Below are 12,684 nucleotides of genomic sequence, written 5' to 3' on the forward strand. Positions count from 1 at the left end.
GTGTGTGTTGTGACATATTGCTGTGATGATAGCGACCGGAAGTCCGGCCCACACGCCGACAGCACCTTCGTAACGCCATAGCGACATTACCAGGGAAAATATTCAGACGGGGGGCGGGATGTTATCGGTAAAACACTTTTGCGACAATAGCTCCTTTAGCTCCGAGCTCAAGATTTCCTGGCATCACGATTCTGTAGATGTCGCGAGGGTGAATAGTTAAGGGAGGTAACTCTGACTACAGTGTGACATAACGTCATGAACGTGTTCTTAATGAAACCCGTATGTCGCTTGAGGCAACTTGTATTTGTTTTTATTAAAAACCGAAAGTGAAAGTAAATGATCGAGTGTGGACCAGACACTCCCGTGATTGACATCATGAGCAGCAATCTACGCAATTCGGATACGATGACATGCATCAAGTCACTGAACCTGACCACCCGATCCTCTTAGTCGTCTCTTAAGACAGGTATGGGTTGCTGAACGCCAGTTTCAACCCGGATCTATTGCCAGTGTCTATTAGATAGTAACATGCATTGATAGTGTGGCCAATCAATACAGCATATCTAGTTTCAGTTTGGACAATTGTGAGATTTATACATCGTCACATTTTCCTGAGCAGTTAAGTTATCTTATATCAATTATCTTATGTGGACACCAAAGAGTGACTCACATACACAATCCAAAACCAGGGTCATATTATGAAGTTATTTTTAGCAAGCGGGTGTTTTTTATCCATAAGCCCTATATGGTTGTTAACATACTGCCGTCTACCAGGGAATTCCATTTGATCGTATTCCGGTCACGTACGCGTGTTACTTTAGGTCTTCCAGACTTTGGGTATCTCTCGATGACTACCTTTACGTCTTAACGCGTGCTATTGGCAAGTAGTGAATGGTTCACAGTTGTTACACTTTCCAGATGTGCTGAATGCGTGTTTATTTCACATTGTCCCTGTCACTGACTGAGGTAATCTTTAACAGACACTGCTCATCTACGTTTGGTGCTATTTAAAATGGTTTTTTAAAATCCAAACTACAAATACGTTACTGCATACTCTCTCATCCCCTCTGTGTGTGTCGATAAGGACTCAGCTACGGCCCGCTTCACAAAGCGATCTCAGCGTTAAGACGAACCTAACTCACACAAACTGCATGTGATGAAAATCTCTCTCTCTCTCTCTCTCTCTCTCTCTCTCTCTCTCTCTCTCTCTCTCTCTCTCTCTCGTGACCAACTCGTGTTATTCCGGGACAAGCCGAATTGCGACTCGTGACCCTCTCGTGGCCATTTTTGCGACCGGGTTCCGTCTTAGCGCAAACGGGCACAACTAAAACAATTGTCAGTTCGTTGCGTAATGGTTCACATATATTTCCCCATATATTATATATATTTCAGATGCCCTTTAAAGCACATCGTGACGGGCGGATTTATACAGTATGATTGAACACATTTAACTGTGTCTTGGGTATATTTTTAGATGCAAGACATATGTAAAATCAAAATTTATTTCTGAGGGATTCTTTGACGAAGTATTTGAAATCATACGCGCACTCTGATTGGTTTGTCGTATTTTCGCACATAACATTCATCGATAGGGGGACGAGTCTTCTTGCAGGTTACGGAAAGGGGCGAGTGCTGACGAATGGGGTCTTAGTTGACCGTCTAGACATTATAGTGCAACACGGGTGAGGGACGAACTGTACCTTCATCTAAACGTGTTTAACAAGCTGAACTATTCGTTGTAACAATATCCCTGCTGTTGGCGTGTTATTCCGACACACCTCTTTCGGTCGTAATTGCCTACTCAAATGCTTTGGAACTGAAAAATGACCACGATATCTAAAAAAGATTTTTATAACGACCCATTTCTTTCCGTTAATTGAAGCTATTAGGAAATACCTTCGAACATGCGTTTCAATGTCTACATTGAATCCTCCCTTTCCTTTGTCCTTGGAGTCATTCTGATTGAACTAACACGTCCCCTCATAACGTCACACTGCACTGCCACAATAACATTACATAGACGAGCACCCGCAACTGTATCGATGTACTCGATCCGAAGTCTTCGTCAATGATACTGTGTACACATCTCGGTAGTCACGCTGGTGCGCCATCTTGCATCACGTGATTATAGCAAACATGGCGCCCTGCATGAATAGGTTTTCTAATTCTATCTCTACATGTAGTTTGACATACGTGTTGTAAATTAATAGATTGTCAGAACTGTTGACAGGATGGTCAATACGATACTTGTTTTACAAATTATGACAGGTGGAAACAAAACTTGTTGCAATCAGAGACCATATAATATTATATGGTCTCTGTTGCAATATTCGACGTTGATATACCTTTTTCTAAGCTGAAGTACCAGTAACGGAAATGTACGGAAATATACGGAAAGATACGGAAAGTACCAAAGCTACCATACAAACGTCGTGAAATGTGGTTTAATGTCGCATTCAAAATTATTGCACATATGTAGCGACGTCCATGCACGCGTGTGTGTGTGTGTGTGTGTGTGTGTGTGAGAGCTTATACAAGTCGAACTGATGCCAAGTTTAGTGCTAGCCCACTGAAATACCATACCGCATTTTAACATGAATACCCCCCTCAGACCCCTAGCCGACCAGTCCTTGTTTTAGCCCCTTAATGCAAGGGTAAGAACAAGTACCATCTTTTACCGTCTTTTGGTATGACGCGGCCGGGGATCGAAGCCGACCTTCCTCTCTCCGGGCGGACGTTCTACCACTAGACCACGGAGGCGGACGATGTGAGCTACGAAATTTATAGGGCACATACAAAAGTCAAAATTAGGCTCGTAATGGATTGATACGTGATCTCCTCCGTGTGTCGGGATATATAATCCCTACGGGGCTGAGATCCCTGTGTTTGTGTCATGACATGCGGATTGTCTTACATCCGTATACTTGTCGTTTTATATGACCATTCACCTTACAGTAATGCGTCACTAAGCACCATGTCTAAGATAGAATCGGATACAGTGACGTTTTAAAGAGACAGCTACGTAGCGGATTATCAAACTATCCTTTCTCTCTTCTCCTCTCAACGTTCTTGATCCTGCTTGACTCCATCATAATTTGTGTTGACTTTATTGCACTCGGATCCACTCGGCTAATTCCGCTGTCCACATAATACCGCGAGTGGTGATGGAGTAGTGATGATGTATGAATTCCCCGTAAACCAGATAACATACCAGTGGGTAAGGAAACGGTTGTCTCCCAATCAAGGCCTACAAAAGGCATCAGATTTATTAATGATTTTTTTAAGAAAAGGGACACTTTCTCTCAGTTGTACAATTCAGGCAGAAATACAACCTGAAAATTAATTATCTTAATTATTTAAGTCTGACTCCGTCTACTTAGCAATACTGTCGGAACCCGGGCATTTAGAAGCTGAAGAAACTTAGTTACCTAATTTTACCATTTAATTTATTTCATTCGTTAATTGTCATTTGTTTAGAAAGGTTCTCAATACTTCTATAAAATACGTATGGACAAACAAATTAATAAGAATCAACACTTTCAAAAATGGGAAATCCTGCTTAGAAGTAAAATCTGCGAAGCAGATCGTAAAAATTATATTTTTATACCGTTTAGGTGCACGAAGTCATGCCCATTTCAATGGCTTCAATACCAAATATTACATCATATTCTACCTACAAATTCGCTACTTAATAAAATGGGATACGTGGACAGTGACTTGTGTAGTTGCTCAAATGATAAAGAAACTATTTTACACCTTGTCAATGTCAAAAGGTACGCCCCCTCTGGTCAAATATTGAAAACTGGCTCCTCAATAAGGGAAAATAAAAATTCATATTTCCAAAGGACAGGTTTTATTCGGGTGTTACTTACAAAAGAAAGAAATGAACAGCAAATACCAACCTTCAAGGATATCCAATGGGAGCTTACTCAATACCAGACACTTACAAAATATTTTGCAAATGTAAATTATGATATGGGATATTTTAACAGGTACTTGCCATGATCAAGCTGTCATTTACTCTTCTCTTACAATTACAATTACCATATGTGTAATATGCGCAACTGTAAAATGAAAATGAAAATGAAACATACATAAAAAGTTAAAAAAGAAGAAGGTTATTCTGGGCTGAACAGAAATTAAACAGGCAGGGTAACAACAAGTACTAAATTTTAACGTCTTTTGGCATGACGCGGACAGTATTTAATGAAAAACCACATAAAGTGGTTGTTTATAATACACATTGTGATGACATCTTTGTGTGAGGCTGATCTATTCTATAGCGAGCGAGGGGGTTATACCCAGCGGCCCGGTCCCAGCTTCCTGTCATGCGCTGTAAATAGTTCTCGGAATGTGACCGAGACAGTGCGTTCGATTTGAAAAAAATCCCTGGATGATCCAGGTGAACCCGTGTTGACCAAGGTACAACTCAAGTTAACCTTGCTTGACCAATCTTATCTCATTTTAACTGGGGCGGTGGGGTAGCCAAGTTGTTTAAGCGTTCGCTCTTCACGCCGAAGACCCGGGTTCGATTCCCACATGGGTATAACGTGTCAAGCCCATTTCTGGTGTCCCCCGCCGTGATATTTGCTGGAATATTGCTAAAGGCGGCGTAAAATCACTCATTTTAACTCATTAACATCATATTTCGGTTGATCTAAGTTCCCCATACCTTCTGAACCCCTGGGCTGCGGGACTCTGGTTTGCAGCCTCAAAGTGACGTCATTTTAATGACTATAATTAACTTGGTATTGATAGTGTATGTGTATTCTGATATGCATCAGGGAAATTTAACTTTCGATTGTTGAGATAAACACTCTTGAATTAACAATACAATTTTGACGAGGGTTTTGCATGTGGGTTGATATTATAAGCGATATTTTGAACTTGCTTGTCGTTTTACACGCATTAAATAGAAAAGGCAGTTTGTCAAGCTATGAAAGGTGGTATGACCTCTCCCAGTTGTGTGTTGTAGCACATGGGTGTGTCCACGTCTCCTGGCAACCATCATTTTCATTTTATGCGTTTTATTTCGGATACTGCCCTGTTAAAAGATCCGAAATTAACACTGGTTGAATCTAGTCAGCCGTGGTTGACAAAAATATGGTAACCTGGGTTGAGGCAGGTTCCTCAAATTTTAAAAAGCGAACGCACCTATTGTCTCTAAGCATACGTTTGTTTGTTTGTTTGTTGTTTTACGCCGCACTCAGCAATATTCCAGCTGTATGACGGCGGTCTGTAAATAATCGAGTCTGGACCAGACAATCCAGTGATTGACATCAAGAGCATCGATCCACGCAATTGGAATACGATGACATACATCAAACAAGTCAGCAAGTCTGACCACCCGATCCCGTTAGTCGCCTCTTACGACAAGCATAGTCGCCTTTTACGGCAAGCATGGGTTGCTGGAGACCAATTCTACCCCGGATCTTCACGGGTGAGATCATCTGTACAGGGTGGTCACAACAGACAGGCAGCTGGCCACGAGTTTGTACAGTGTCACTCCGTCCCGGCTCCCGGGTTTGTGTGGAATAATCGCGTATACATTGTTGATACAGAAGCCGGATGAATAAAGATGTATACCAGTGTACTAAAGTCGGTGTTATGTCCATACAACATGACACTGTGCCCTGAAGACGCTAATCCCGGGAAGGTCATAATGTCACGTGACACTGGTTCTGGATTTCGTCAAGGACTGCATACGTGTGCTTTTGTTTGTTGTTTAACGCCGCACTCAGCAATATTCCAGCTGTATGACGGAGGTCTGTAAATAATCGAGTCTGGACAAGACAATCCGGTGATCGATATCATTAGCTACGATGACATACATTTTACATCCACCTGGCTGTCTTTCGACAAGCATGCGTTGCTGAAGATCAATTCTACCCCGAACAAGCTCGGACCAGTCATACGAAGTATTTCGGTGGATTCTGTTGTGAAAAGATTTTACTGACGATACTTTTCTCCAAGTTGATTGGCTACTCTGTGCAAATGTTTTGGTCGAAACTGTACACAACATTACAATATATGTAACAAACTAGCCCGCTTTGCCCATTGCCGCATCAATGGGGACGCTTTGTATATTTTACTCCCGCTTCAGCTTACTGGAATGATCGACCAGAGGACACGCTCATTGATGGCTGTAGTATTCGCTACTTGAAATAGAATAAAGAAATGTCGCGATGATGATGAAGATATACCTACATATGTGCTAATACTTGTAAAGTGAAAACAAACCATTCCGCCCGTAGGAATATTATATACTGCAACGACAGAAATTACAGAGTGCGCTTTTCAAGTAATGTCCAAATTTCTTGCCTTCCCCCTCCTGGCAGACGCTCTACCCACTACACCATTGAGGCGGTCTTGTGAATAAGTATTTCTACCGACTGCCTTTACATTAAACGAAATATATATGTAGTCGTATCAACCGTATCCCTTATATCAAGGTAGTCGCATCAACCGTATCCCTCGTATCAAGGTAGTCGTATCAACCATGTCCCTCGTATCAAGGTAGTCGCATCAACCATGTCCCTCGTATCAAGGTAGTCGTATCAACCGTATCCCTTATATCAAGGTAGTAGTATCAACCATGTCTCTCGTATCAAGGTAGTCGTATCAACCATGTCTCTCGTATCAAGGTAGTCGTATCAACCATGTCCCTCGTATCAAGGTAGTCGTATCAACCGTATCCCTTATATCAAGGTAGTCGTATCAACCGTATCCCTCGTATCAAGGTAGTCGTATCAACCGTATCCCTCGTATCAAGGTAATCTTATTAACCGTATCATTCATATCAAGGTAGTCGTATCAACCGTATCCCTTGTATCAAGGTAGTCGTATCATCTGTATATCTCGTTTCAATGTAGTCGTATCAACCGTATCCCTCGTGTCAAGGTAGTCGTATCAACCGTATCCCTCGTATCAAGGTAGTCGTATCAACCGTATATCTCGTATCAAGGTACATGTAGTCGTATCAACCGTATCCCTCTCGTCAAGGTAATCGTATTCCTCGTATCAAGGTAGTCGTATCAACCGTATCCCTCGTATCAAGGTAGTCGTATCAACCGTATCTCTCGTTTCAAGATAGTCGTATCAACCGTATCTCGCGTTTCAAGGTAGTCGTATCAACCGTATCCCCCGTATCAAGGTAGTCATATCAACCGTTTTCAGTTACATAACATGGGTGCGATATATACACAATACCACCTTTAGTCAAGAATCAGTGTCATGTAATTTACGTTTATAATCCCCACGTAGCCAGTCCAAGTGAAATAGGTCCTCTCGATATCGCTCCCTGACACCGCGGCACATTACAATGCACCTCTGACCTGTATATAGAACAATCACATTTTTTAGGTCAGAACAAATGACGCCGTAAGCCAAGTATGCTATACATGTGTAAGCATAAAACTTTCACAATTGCACATTGTCATTATTGAAACCTATACTAACTATGTAATTATACCTATATAATAACTTTGTAATTATACCTATATAATAACTTTGTAATTATACCTATATAATAACTTGAACATAGGGAGTACTAAGGTGTTAGTCACCGCCATCTTTGTAACCCGCATTCCTCTCCATTGTCTGCAGGTCCATTGTCTGCAGGTCCATTGTCAGCGAGTCTTTATGGAGGCCGAAAACTCCACTGAGTGTCCTCGACTGACAGCCAAGCTGACAATATTCTCAGCGTGAGGCCAGAAATAATTTGTTCTTTCTCATGAAGTATAGTTTTTTGGTATTATATTTATCACGAATATACCTCTTTAGTTATTTAGGCTCCTAGATAAACAACTTTGATGTCAGTTATAGAAAAAAAACCCAACTCTCTGATAATGTTCAACAGCAGTCAAAACTTTAAAAATCTGATGCCACTGGCTGCTCTGACGGAGAAATAACGAGAATCTGTCGTTTCCGGAAGTAGAATCAATGAGCTCCGACCGAGTTGACAGCATTTCCGGTATCAGATTCGAGTGATGTCTTAAGCCATATCATGTTCAATATAAAAAATAACCTCTCTATAATATTGCTTAATGACCTGTTGTTGCGTCAGTCTTACTTGTTCGTTTGTTCAGAATGATCGGAGAATTCCTGGCTCAGAAGCAACTGCAACAACAATAGCGTGACCATCATGGCTAAAACTCATTGTATTCCTTCGGTAAAGGAGATATCGGCATTTGTCAATAGAAATGTCAAAGTCTTTCAGTCCTCGAATTCAATACATGTTTTACAGTGACACCTCGCCAACTGGAATGCATATTAGCTCGATATTACCCACTCACACAACCACCCACCCACTTACCCAAACACTCAATCAAACACCCACCCACTCACTCACTCACTAGCAACTTGCGGGGAGCAAATCCGACAAATACAGGACAACATCAGTGTTCACAAAGAGTGTTTATTTGTGTAACAAGAGGTAGTCGTGTGTACAGGCCGAGGTCAGGTTCAGTGAGCAATCTTTGCTGACGTCATCACTACAACCCATACACCAGCAGCAGACAAAAGCAGCAGAGCCGAGCAGCTCCCATAGGAGCTGACCCAGCAGACGACAGTAGCAGCAGTCTCGAGCAGCTCCCAGAGGAGCCAACCCGGCAGACGACAGTAACAGCAGTCTCGAGCAGCTCCCATAGGGGCTGACCCAGCAGACGACAATAGCAGACGACAGTAGCAGCAGAGCCGAGCAGCTCCCAAAGGAGCTGACCCAGCAGACGACAGTAGCAGCAGAGCCGAGCAGAGGACAGTAGCAGCAGTCTCGAGCAGCTTACGCGAGACACGATGACGGAGAGTGTTCCTACACAGATCCTACAGGTGCTTTACTACAGGTGGAAAGGCCGCTGTAGCCTTGGTGAAGAAGTTAAAGCCGTTGTACACAGACTGCGACCAGCAACAACACCACGTTGACCCACAACGCCATCGACAACGGGGAGGACCCTGTAAAAGCCGAACTCTATTGATATAAACACCCACAGATACCAACAGGTACATCCCTTAACTGAACCCGACATGGCATAGTCACATACTCCTCAAACATGCCTCACAAAATATGTTCTCTAGTTTTCTATAAATAACAGTGTAGTTACATCATTAAAGTACATATTTCCAGAGTTTGGAATTTATTTCGTGAACCCTATCTCGTGGCCGGTAAGTGAGTGAGTAAGTGAGTTGGGTTTAACGCCGTTTTTAACAGTATTCCAGTTATATCGCTGCGTGTCAGCTTAATGTGGGAGGAAAGCCCGAAGTGATGCAGGTCTCAGACGTTTACCACTTCGGTGAAACCCACGAACACGGGTATGGTGCTGACAAACCTAGAAACATAATTGGGGCGATCCGGGATTCGAACCCACAATCATAGGTTTCTGGCGTGCCCAGGGGACGCAACTCTGCACAGCGTATCGCGGCGCCTTAGACGACAGGGCCACCCGTGCCCCCTGGCCGGTAAGAGTGCACGTGGAATAGTAATGACTCAACTCTCTACCGCCTCTCTTTCCTTGACAGTGATGGACAGGTTTGTTTGTTTGTTATTTAACGCCGCACTCAGCAATATTCCAGCTAAATGACGGCGGTCTGTAAATAATCGAGTCTGGACCAGACGATCCAGTGATTGACATCATGAGCATCGATCCACGCAGTTGGGATGCGATGACATTCATCAACCAAGTCAGCGACCCTGACTACCCGATCCCGTTAGTCGCCTCTTACGACAGCATAGTCGTGGAGATTAGGATCAACGATGTAACTTTAAAAATAGCTGCCAATATTGCGGATGTGGCGTTAAGCAATACTTAGTCACTCACTCATTCAATTTATTAGGATGCATCTTACACGAGTTCAAGATTTAGTTGGTTTAACGCTCCTTTCAACAATATTCCAGTTATATCACGGCATGTCAGCTTAATGTTGGAGGAAATCCCGAAATGATGCAGATCTCAGACGTTTACCACTTCGGTGAAACCGACGAGCACGGCAATGGTGCTGACAAACCTAGAAACATAATCGGGGCGAACCGGAAATCGAACCTACGAACATATGTTTCTGGCGTGCCCAAGGGACGCAACTCTTCACAGCGAATTGCGGCGCCTAGATTGCGCCACCCGTGCCCCCACCCGCCATCAAAGGGAACGCACGTGAGTTAACGCTAACACTGTTGTCTGTACGTAGAACACCCGAGCCAGTCATTAAAGGGGGGCCTCACCGCCATATAGAGAGTTTCGAAAACAGGAGGTTAGACGTGGTAATAAGTACGTGATGCACAGACTCAGGGTAATCAGATTGGGCATTATCTTCAATGATAATAAGTTCTTGACATAGTAGATTAACAAATTTTTGGAATGACTTCAATACAACTTGGTATGACAGGCAGGTGCCCCGAGTCTAAATCTCCTTTAAGTATTACAGCAGCAAGCCCCGCCCCTCACCTGAGTGACCTGTGTGGTGTGTAGACGTTTCATGATGGGTGGTCACCCCAGCAGCGTGGGCGGTGGTTGATGTCGCACTCTGAACCGCACCCAGGCAAACACAGGCTGCAATGTATAATGTCGCCGTCACGGATAGCCATCATTGTCACATCATCGTGCTCGGAGAATCGGAGCCTCATTCTGATAGCCTCCACAAAATTTAACCTTACGGGCTTTTATTTAAGTTTGAAATTTAGGTAGTTCAACTAACAGGACAGTGTTTTTTAAATTAATATAAACTGCCTGGAAAAGAAAGAGTACACTGGAACATTGGATTTCACCACAATTAGAACCCTTATCAACATCACTGGTCTGAAAACAGTCGGCGAAACACCAACTTAAGACAAAAAACACTACTATGATATTCGTAACCAATACTTCACCATGGAATAACCATTTCCTGTTTGTTTCATTTTTATCAAACATGGGTTATACTTTCTTTTGCCCGGAAGTTTAGATAAAAATATAAATCATATTTCGTCGCAAGTTGTGCAAAGTTGGAGAATGGTTGACAATGCCTGAGACATGATGGAAAACGATATATTCTTGTACACTAGTACTGTACTGTAACATAAGATATGTGTTTAATAAAAATAAATACACATTCATATTAATTATTTGAGTATTATATACGTCATTGGTAATCTGTATAAACTGTACATACAAAGTTGATAGAATTCAGGTCTCAGGCAGCTTATATACCTGGGACAAAGAAATAAATACCCTTGAAAATTGGATCTGACCACAAAATATCAAACGTTATCAAAATGTCACTTGGCTGAAACACTCTCCGAAACTCAAGGTCCAAAACACAACTGTGATACCCGTATCAAATACATCACCATCGAATAATCATTTCTTATTTGTTTATTTTTTAGGCACCATCAAACACAGGGTATACTCTCTTTTTCGTGGAAATTTAGATAAAAATAACAAACTTGGAGTAAATTAATCCTGTTTTAAGCGACCACTTTCAGCTTCAACGAGTCTCTTTACGCCATAGGTGACTGATAATTATTCGATAATACAGTAAACTACATTTATAACGAACACGCTTATAACGAACTGACCGATATAACGAACTTACTTTTTAGTCCCGGCCATTTGTTGTATATATGCTGTATATATGCTTATAACGAACGATGGTTATTACGAACTAAAATTAGTGGTCCCTTTGAGTTCGTTATAACCGTAGTTGACTGTAGTACAATTATCCGTTATGTATGGCATGAAGAAGCTCGTTAAACGATTAATTTACTCCCGGGTTGTAAATTCGTCAGATATATATTTTCATAAAATGTCTATAATCTTCATATACAGATATTAAAAATATAAAAACCTATCACATTTTCACCAGGTAAAATAAACCAATATATTCAATAAACATGTAGCATTCATTCAAAATCATAACTAATATGTTCGCAGGAATAGTTTGCATAAAAATAAAAACAAATTTAAATAAACAAACTTTGAAGTAATCAAATGAACACGAATGTTAATTAATTTTGTTCTGACAGTATTGAAGTTAAAAAAAGGATTGAGACTCTCACCCAGAAGTCCAACGATGATGATAATCTGCATCTTGTGTGTTGAGGAAGTCGTCAATGTCTGGGTCGGCACACGGAATGACATTTATACTGTAGATATCACCATGGCAACGTCAACACAACACACACACACACAGACCACGGTATATTCAGCATATCTGCTTATAAACAAAATCAGGTGAAAGTCGCCACATACAAAGAGTGATTGTTACAACGGAACCCGTTGATGACTTGGTCGACCTAAAGCCTCGGACGCGAGGTATTTCAGTTCACGTCCCTCAATTTATTTCTGATTCGTGTCACTGAAAGAGATTTGAATTAATTTCGAAAATGATCGGATTTACAAGTTAAGTGAAAAACTGCTTCAGTTTGTAGACTATAGGTCTTACTGGCTAATCTACATTTCTTTTATTAAGTTAGATTAATTGAGACGTCTTATTAAGTTGAATTAACATAGATTGTTGCAGATCACAGTGGAACTAGATAGTCGTGGTGGTTCTGGTCTTATCAGATCTTCATAAATTATTCAGTTACCTGGTTGCCGGGTTGAAGAAGATGTGTAACATGGACGAGTGTATACTCAGTTTGCGATGTCCTCGCTTACCTCTGATCACACAAACGCAGGAATTCTCAATTGACAAACAGATGCAAATCACGACATCATC

General features: G+C 41.7%; 1 long non-coding RNA gene across 1 annotated transcript; it reads right to left on the minus strand.

The window, feature by feature from the left end:
• Window positions 1-8,402: 8,402 nt before the first annotated feature.
• LOC124143228 lies at window positions 8,403-12,165 on the minus strand. The gene is made up of 3 exons (XR_006862266.2): window positions 12,023-12,165; window positions 10,434-10,538; window positions 8,403-8,949 (listed from the first exon to the last, which is right to left on the minus strand). It is a non-coding gene; the product is annotated as an uncharacterized LOC124143228 (long non-coding RNA).
• Window positions 12,166-12,684: the final 519 nt, after the last annotated feature.

This window comes from Haliotis rufescens, unplaced genomic scaffold (assembly GCF_023055435.1).
Source record: "Haliotis rufescens isolate VD_foot unplaced genomic scaffold, xgHalRufe1.0.p SCAF_6, whole genome shotgun sequence".
Classification (NCBI taxonomy): Eukaryota; Metazoa; Mollusca; class Gastropoda; order Lepetellida; family Haliotidae; genus Haliotis; species Haliotis rufescens.